This window comes from Stegodyphus dumicola, chromosome X1 (assembly GCF_044657685.1).
Source record: "Stegodyphus dumicola isolate Sdum_Otavi_A_Nest chromosome X1, ASM4465768v1".
Taxonomy (NCBI): Eukaryota; Metazoa; Arthropoda; class Arachnida; order Araneae; family Eresidae; genus Stegodyphus; species Stegodyphus dumicola.
The window spans coordinates 238,159,242-238,168,083 of record NC_140780.1 but is presented as its reverse complement, the minus strand read 5'-3'; the positions used below and the strand labels follow the sequence as shown (position 1 = coordinate 238,168,083).

The following is an 8,842-nucleotide window of genomic DNA, read 5'->3' as shown; positions in this document are numbered from 1 at the left end:
AACGTTTCATTTTATAATTTAACATCTGTTTACAGTTAATTTACTGCTGCTAATGGCGTCGTGGGAAGTCTGCAAGAGAAGTAGGCTGCCAAATTTTCAATTTCATAACTGATTGTATTTGTACTTTACGATAATACGATAATAAATGACAAAATAGAATAAATCTACGTGCATTCTATACACTCGCATCTCATTCGCTTTTTTAAGTTTTTAAAACATTTATTGATGAAGTAACATATCCGCAACTTTTTTGCAAAATTTTCTTAATTAAAAAAAAATCCGATGCATTTACTGAAAAATATTTGCGTACTAGTAAATCCCCACATTTCAAATCCTAATACTTAAAAGGTTAATTATAACTTATTTCCCAAAATATTCCAAATGTTCAGAATGCGAACTTTCTCATGTCCGTATACTTTTTTTAAAAATATTCGTGAGGCACTGCGATTCAATGAAACTAATTGCTACAAAATACTGCACGTGATGTCTGAAATATTTATTTTAAAAGTGAGAACATGGTCCTGTTCAGAAAGCGAGTTTGCAACAAAAATCTGCCAACAAAAAAAGCATCATGTCTGAATAAATATGAAACATCTCTTTTCAATGTTCCTTAGAGACACTAAATAGGCTAATAAATATATTTAAAACCAAATTACATCTTTAGGATACTTTTCATATTTATTAAATTGTTTATTCTTTTTTAAATTTTCTTAAACGAAAAAGTGATTCAAGACTTTTATGCAAGTTTTCGGTGTCTGGAAATGTGTGAAACATACCTTAGTTCCCATTTGTTATTGTCAACTAATTATATTCGACATTTCTGAAATAACTTGTAACAGCGCAAGTAAACAACCTGAAATCTGTTTGGATGTGAAATTTTTGAAGTTTTATGTTAAGTGTATCTAAATGGCTCGTTAATACTTTTTCATATCCTTAATCATCACGAGATTTCTCATATCGTGGGTAAAATAACAGATATCGGACTAGCTGCATGAGTGTTTTCTTGGTTTACTCTATGTGTAACAGGGATACGAACCAGTGGCCTTTCGTAACGTGAATATAAACCAGTTTTCCGTTTTCAAGTCCTTCACGGAAAAGGTTAGTCCTGCACACAGGCTTCCCTTCCTCTAAGTAGACGATCGTAGTAAGTATTGGGGGAAAATCCATAATTTAAATCCTTGTTTCTACTCCGACGATTCATATGACTAAACCTTACGAAAGTATGTTTCACATGAAAAATACCCATTCGCTAATGTATCTTACGGGGCGGACATTCCCTTCTACTCTGTACCTACCTAGTGGTTCCTATGATGCAAAATTAAAAATTCTTGTACAATATACTCATCATTCTGTTTTTCAGACATAAAATCCAAGCACTTTTACCGGCTTCCAATTCTGATTATGCTTGTCAACTAATTTTAATAGAAATCAACGGGTAAAGAAAGAGGACATGGGGGTCTTAACAACAGATTTAAAAGCGTTTCTTTCGAATGAAGAGCAGAACTCATAATTTTTCTCTAGCCGTAACGAGTAAAACGGGAGTTCTATATGAGAAATAATTTAACACATATTGCCAGCTAATCAGAGTTTTAGAATAAAAAAATAATAGTTTATTATTCTTACACAATTAAAGCCGAAAAAAAACACGCACAGTTAGACGCTGTTCTTAAATCATTTAATTAATATGTTAAATGTAAAATGGATCATCAGAAACTTCTTGTTTTCTCCAATGCAAATTACAATTAAACATATTCGTAGCGGGGTGCGCGACACTTAGCTGACAGGACATTTAGCCGACATGTACATTTATCCGACATGGACAGTTAGCCGACAGGATATTTAGCTCACATGAACATTTAGTCGACGGGACACTTAGCCGATAGGGATATTCAACCGACAGCACGTTTAGCCGACAACGCGTTTATGTAGATAAAAAATCTATTCTGTACATTTAAGGACTTATTACTTAAAACTTCTCATCAAGGAACATGAATCATATGTTCGAAAAGCAGAACTAAATAAATTTTTGCTAGCTAATCGCAACTGGACACTTAAAAACAATTTTGACTTTCGATATACAAAAACTGTTGTTAATGATATGTTAATCATATGTTTTTTATTTTATGAAAATTTGCATATTTTGCATATTGATAATCATTATTTTACCGATCTTCTTACATTACTATGACTCATATTTCATTATTATGCTAATTAATGACACTAGTATGTATTTTTTGTAGTTAAAGCAAACCGTTCAAAGTATCCATTATATCGCCAGATCTAGCGTAAGATTTTTTTTTAAATCCGTAAAGACTGAAGTCAGGTACTTTTAAACTAGGTGGAACTTAATATATACTATAAATGACTTTTTGAAAGATTATTTTTAGATTAAATTTGCCAGAATTTTGAGTAAATCCAAAACAATGGATAACATCTGGTGGACAAACAGTGGATCTAGCTACCATTCGCAGCAAAAAACACTTAGATCTAGTTCACGCTTTTTCTTCTTAGAATGCGTTTATTCTATTCATTGAGAAAGCAGGTAGGTATATTACCAAAGCAAACGATCTGTAGTGATGCGGTGTTGTTTATCGCAGGGCGTAGCGTGGAAAAGTAGTGGCCCTGAAAAGGCGCAGCGAACTTTAGACGCTTCGGCTAACTTTCAGCGAGGCGTAGGAATTTTTGTTAGCATCTATGAGATACGATTTCATGTTACGTCAAGTAGATCCAATGTTCTAAACAAAGAAGCTCATAGCAGGGCAGAATAACGAAATGATTGGTAGGGAGGGGGAGGGGCAGGAAATTCTACTTATTTGCTTGAATAGGCAGCAGATAGCTAATAATGCTTTAAATCATTAGGTGAATATATATCCTTAAAAAATATAGACGCGGGGGAAAAACAAATCTGCATGTTTATATAAAAACAGCGCATCTGAAATGAAATGTTGATTGTGTTTTTTGTCATGTTACCTTTTCTAAGGAATAATAAATATTTCAACATTATGAGCTTCACAGTTAGTTTGAAATGAGTTGAAATTCTGAGACCGATCTCAGTCACCATCTATACTTAAATGCAAAAGACGAACATAAATATTCATAAACTAAAAGTTTAAGGAGAATGCTTACTCTTTCTTTCAAATTAGAGAATACACGGCAATAAAAAGGGGTAAAATTGTAAAGACATTAGGTATTTTTTGGAAGCAGGAGAAGTGAAAAATGAGCAATGCTTTTGCCGGGAATCAAATCATGGACTTCTGGAAATACGCGCCCAGCGTGCAGATCACTACACCACGAAAGCACGCTAAAAAGGCGGGAGAAATACCTTATATACTCCCTTTTTTAAATGGTGACTGGGGTTTTTAGGGGACCCAATCACCAAATCCTGGGTGGGGAGAATCATCATCCACCACCCTTTTAGTTTCGGGTGCCAGTGTAGAGACATTATGTCATTTCGAAGCAGAAAAAAGAAAGCAGCATTTTGAAGCTCATTTTTCATTTCGAAAAGATGCCTTAATTTACACAGTCATTTCGAAGAGATGAAAAATGAGCAACGCCTTCGCCGGGAATCGAACCACGGACCTCTGGAAATACGCGTCCAGGGTGCAGACTACTACACCACGAAGGCACGCTAAGAAGGCGGGAGAAATACCTTATAAAATTAATTTAGTAAAACATACTTAAAATGTTTCTTCCGTTTAATACAGACAGTGCAGACTAATGAAATATAACGTAAAGCGTAACCTATAGAATAGACCTATAGAGCAAAGAATATACATATATATTTTTATGATTCATATTTGATGTTTCTTTTTAAAAATTTTTAAGTTTCATTTTTACATGCATATAAGTTACTTCTTTCAAGTTTCATTTTTAAATCCTCATAAATTACTTCATTCAACTAAAATTCTACTAACTTTCACAAAGGATATAATATACTCAATAATCTATTAGTAAATAAATTATATACATAAAAAGATATTTTTGAAAAATGAGCGCCTAAAATAAATTTCAGCAGTTTCAGTGAGCGAGGCAGCAGAAATTTACCATTGGTAGTACTGGCATAATTCACGGGTACTGGTATAATACCCAGTTACTTAATCAGGCATTTAAAAATGTTTTAAATTTTAATATAAATTTCTATGTTAGCAGTAATAGCATTACTTATATAAAATAAACTTTTTCTTTAAATATTATCACATGCTTCGCCATTAGGCACTACACGGAAAGGAAAGGATGTCGTGGTGGAGGTCTTTTTAAGGGAAACTAGTTTGTAGCCACGTTACACACGAGGAAACCACGAAAAGCTCAGCCAGCCCGTTCGCCGGGACTCGAACCCCGGATCTAACTACCAGTGGTTAGCAGCTATTACCGCAATAAACTTATGTTATTCAAAAATTTTAATAAGCTTTTAATAATTATGCAAACTATGACTGAAACAAGGTAAGCTACAAATTTAGCTAAATTTTTAATAGCTTCTTTTTTTCACCCTTTATTGATACCAAGACAGTATAAATTCAAATTAATATTTTAAAATCTTCCGTGTTAATCAACTTGAACGAAAATTTTACCTTCAAACTTTTCTTACGAAGACAAATTTATTATAATTATTGCAACAGAATTTTAAAAAGAAGCCTACGTCTAAAAATTAAACATTTGTATCTTATGTTTGTGTAAATTAAGGCATTTTTCACAGAGGAAACGTGACATCAGTATTTTTCGGCAGAAATTCTGAATCGTCTTCCGTTTAGTTCTTTTTTTAAACTCTCATCAGAAGGGTTCTACCGTGTGTTTATCTTCGAGATAGTGCACCGTTTGTAACAGATTACATGCTCTAAAGCTGTTCGGGGGGGGGGAAGCGGAACTGTTTTTAAGGCACGTTAAATCTCTCCAACCCAAATATAAACAAAACAAGAATACAAAATGACACGTGTCTAGGACCGCTGCCAACCCAGTTTCACAAATCTGTGTTATGGCAAACATCTGGCATCAGCCATCTTTTGTTTCGAGATGATGACTTTTAATGGAGGTGCCAATCGTTTCCTGTAAAGGAATGCATTGCGTAATTAAAGTTGGATGTAATCGCAGCAATAAAAGAGCTTTTGTACTGTCTTCAACTTTAATGTGACAGCTTAGCGGGCTATTGCCATTCCACTTCAATCGAGGTTCCGCAGGTTTTTAATGTTTGCAGAGATTTTGGGTCGCGTGTGAATTGTTGAAATCACATAGAAACTTCAGTTACATGTTAATTGTGAACGACAGACAGACTGATTCTTTCCATTACTTTTCACCTGTAAATAACAGTGAATTTTTATTATTACCGTATATTCTGGCGTATAACGTGCACTTTTAATACAAAAAATGAAACAGGAATTTATGGGTGTGCATTATACGCTGGACATAAAAATGAAATTTGATTTCCACATGTATCTAAATGCCATAACTGGCTATTCTGGTGATTTTCCCTAGGACCCAGTTAGCAACACTTTTCTAGGATATTCCATTTCGTTACTCCTTTCCACAAAGCACATTCATTCTTTGTCATGTTAATTATTATGATTTCGTTTTTCTTCCACTCACGTACGGAAGCTTTCAACCGATACCAAATATCCTTGCTACAACACGACTTCCGTTTTCTTCCGCAAAATTAAATGACTTTGCATTTGATACCAGCACTGTGTTTGTTTTGTTTGGCCAGGAGCCCATATTTGCCAGTAAAAGAAACACTAGATCAACTGTATTTCAGCTAAAGCAAATGCCACTGACATGCGATGCCTTCGATTAACTTTAAATAACTGCTTCAAATAACTACAGAAAGAGAAAACATCTGACTGATAATTCCGCGAATTTCATCCGGGTTGGAAGTACATTCGTATTCCCGTATTCCTAATTATTTCCCTAACAGCATCGCACATGTAACTTTCGGTTCGTAATGAAAAGGGTGCGAGTTATATGGCAAATGTACCTAAATAATAATAATAATAATAAAAAGTAGCTTGAAATTGCTGGTGAGTGTTATACGCCTGAATATGCGGTGCTTATTAATTTGATCGCTTCTAAGGTAATTATAAACTTCTTTTATAAATACTGAAATAACAAAGTGAATATAATTGAAACTAAATACATAATAATAAATAATTGAGCGCTTGTTGTCTCTTAAAATAATCCAGAAAATACGGCAAAGGTTGGAAAAGTTTATACAGATTGTAAAATATTAAAATTATAACTAAAGTAGGAAATATTTAGGAACTACAACCTAAAATAAAGTTTATTAGGCCAAAATTGTGAGAAACGTGCTTTGGTAGTCGGAATAAGGTAAAATAAATAATAACCTTTTACAAGTCAATAGTGTTTTACAAGATTAATTATTCTAAAACTAAATCGTGCAACTGCATGAAGAACTCATTTGAATTTAAGCATACTATTTAAAGATTAAACAAAGACTGAAAAATGTAAACATGACTTAAACTAAAAGGACTTTTTGACAGACAAGAAAAGCAGATTTCGTTATTATGATGGAAGTCTTGAATAGGTAATTTTTGTGACGGTGTGTTTTCCTTATTTTCTGTATGCTTAATAATTCAAAATGGTGTACTGCAAGAAAATTTACTTACATGATATTTAAAACTTTTAACATACAGTTCTTTACTAGGAAATACAGTGTTCTTCTCCAGAAGAAACCCATAATAACTAATTAATAATTTAAAGTATCCGACTACGTTCGACACCCAGATTTTGGAAAACAATACAAATAAATCTATCATTAGTGTCTGCGTTCCTATATCAGAAGGGCGCCGAAAGAGAAAAAGTAGTTTCGATTCGAAATAACATTAATAAATTCAACTACTCTCAGTTTATTCAGTCCAAACTGTAAACATATGCGTTTACAGATATATTTAAATAATCAGTTTAAATAATAAGAAAATAATAATTCCCATATTTGCTAGTAAAACGAACACTAGATCAATAAATTTAAATATATCTCTAATTTCTTATTGTTTAATACTAATAATTAAATATAAATTAAATATATCCCTAATTTCTTATTATTTAATACTAATAATTAAATATAATTGAAATATATCTCTAATTTCTTTGTTTTTGTAAATGTATACTACCATATTTATACGCATTTAAAGTTAATTTTTATTTCACTGTTACGAGTACTTTTTCAAAGTTACTTTTTTTTTATAATTACAGTGCCTGTTCAAGAGTTTGTAAAATACGCTTAAGTTTCCACCTGAACAGTTTATATAGTACTTGAATCAAGTATTACAAAATGTGTGTACAAATACAGCACAGTAATTTTGTTTAACTTTTTTTTTTTTTTTTAAGTTTCATAAACCGGTTGTGATAAAATTCGCTTTTAATGATATAATTTGCCTGTCTCCTTGATGTTCCCCTCGATTTCATTTATAACTGAGTTGTAATGCATCATTTCTTGTAGAGTCATTATGTTTATCGATTTAGGAGACGCGAAAAATGTGCAAAGCCCTCGTCGGGATTCAGTTTCCGGACCTCCCGATTACGCGTCGGAAGTATCTCTAGTTACACCACGAAGGCACGCGAAAAGGTGGGAGGAAAATGCCTTATAAACTAACAAGCAAAAGAAGGGAATTGAACATTTTCCCTTTATTCTCTTCACCTATATAGGGAACTGCAGGCAAAACTTTGAGAAATAAATTATTAAATAACAGAAAGACTTGATTCTTCAGAGGTAACGATTTCATCGGGTCTAAAGTATGAGATGTTTTATATTTATAATCCTGACATTTTATTTCTTTTAACTTGCGGTTAGAACTTGCGGATAGCAAATGATATGATGAGATGGTGACACTTACTTCATATTTTGATAGCTATTTACAACTTCCAGGAAATGCCTTGATTCTCAAGATGAGAATAAAGATACTTTCATTTATGATGGTATTTAGTCATAGTGGGAAAATTTTGCAGCCTTCCAAATAACGTTTTTTTAGCTTTTTCCTTTTCATGTTATTCCCGGCTCTGTGTAAGATTTCCGACGCGCTGTTATGATCAATAATCTGTGTTTCTTCTTTTTTAATCAGGTTTTAAATACACATGATTTTATGGTTATCGAAATTAAATCATTGAAAACAATATACCAAAGTGATACAAGAATTCTTGCAAGAAAGCCAGGAATTTTAATCTCATCCCCTTTTTTTTATTTAAATTTTAACAATAGGAACTATTCATATATAGACAAACACATTTACAACAAATATAAAAAATTGTTTCGTACAGTCTCTTCCATCGAAATTCCATTAATTCTGAAATTTTTTCAAACTGAAATTTTGAGGAAAAGAGTTTTAAAGATGTATTATTGCCATTAAACTGCATTTACTGACAGCCTTAACATGGAAAAAATTAAATAATTATTGTTAAAATGATTTATTCTAAAGTTGATCCAAAATTCTTAATTATACTTTTTTTTCGTGTAAGACAGCAAATTTACAAAGCATTCCTTAAATTATAATCTTACGCATTATTCGATTATCAAAGCTTATAAAATTATAAGGTATTTTCTCCCTCCTTTCCCCATGTTTTTTCCGCATACGTTTGACGCGTATTCTGTAGGTCCAGAGTTCGGATCTCGGCGAGGACATTGCAGATTTTTCGCGTTGCTAAATCGGTATAACCTAATGACTCTGCAAAATTTCTTATTTGAAATGTGAATATGGAGCTTCTCGATTTGCAGAAATTGTACCAATAAGATTCTGACGAGCAGTACTGCGTTTACAAACTAAACACTTTTTCGGGGGGGGGGGAATCATAAAATTTATATCAGCTATTTCATCAGTGGCATAGCTATAGATAGCGAGAATAG

General features: G+C 32.7%; 1 long non-coding RNA gene across 1 annotated transcript in view; it reads left to right on the top strand.

Moving 5' to 3' along the window:
* Window positions 1–5,857: 5,857 nt before the first annotated feature.
* LOC146993452 (uncharacterized) overlaps window positions 5,858–8,842 on the top strand; it is a 200,375-nt gene continuing 197,390 nt past the window's right edge. Inside the window, exon 1 of the long non-coding RNA XR_015038712.1 lies at window positions 5,858–6,058. This is a non-coding gene — a long non-coding RNA (uncharacterized LOC146993452). The remainder of the gene's footprint in view (window positions 6,059–8,842) is intronic.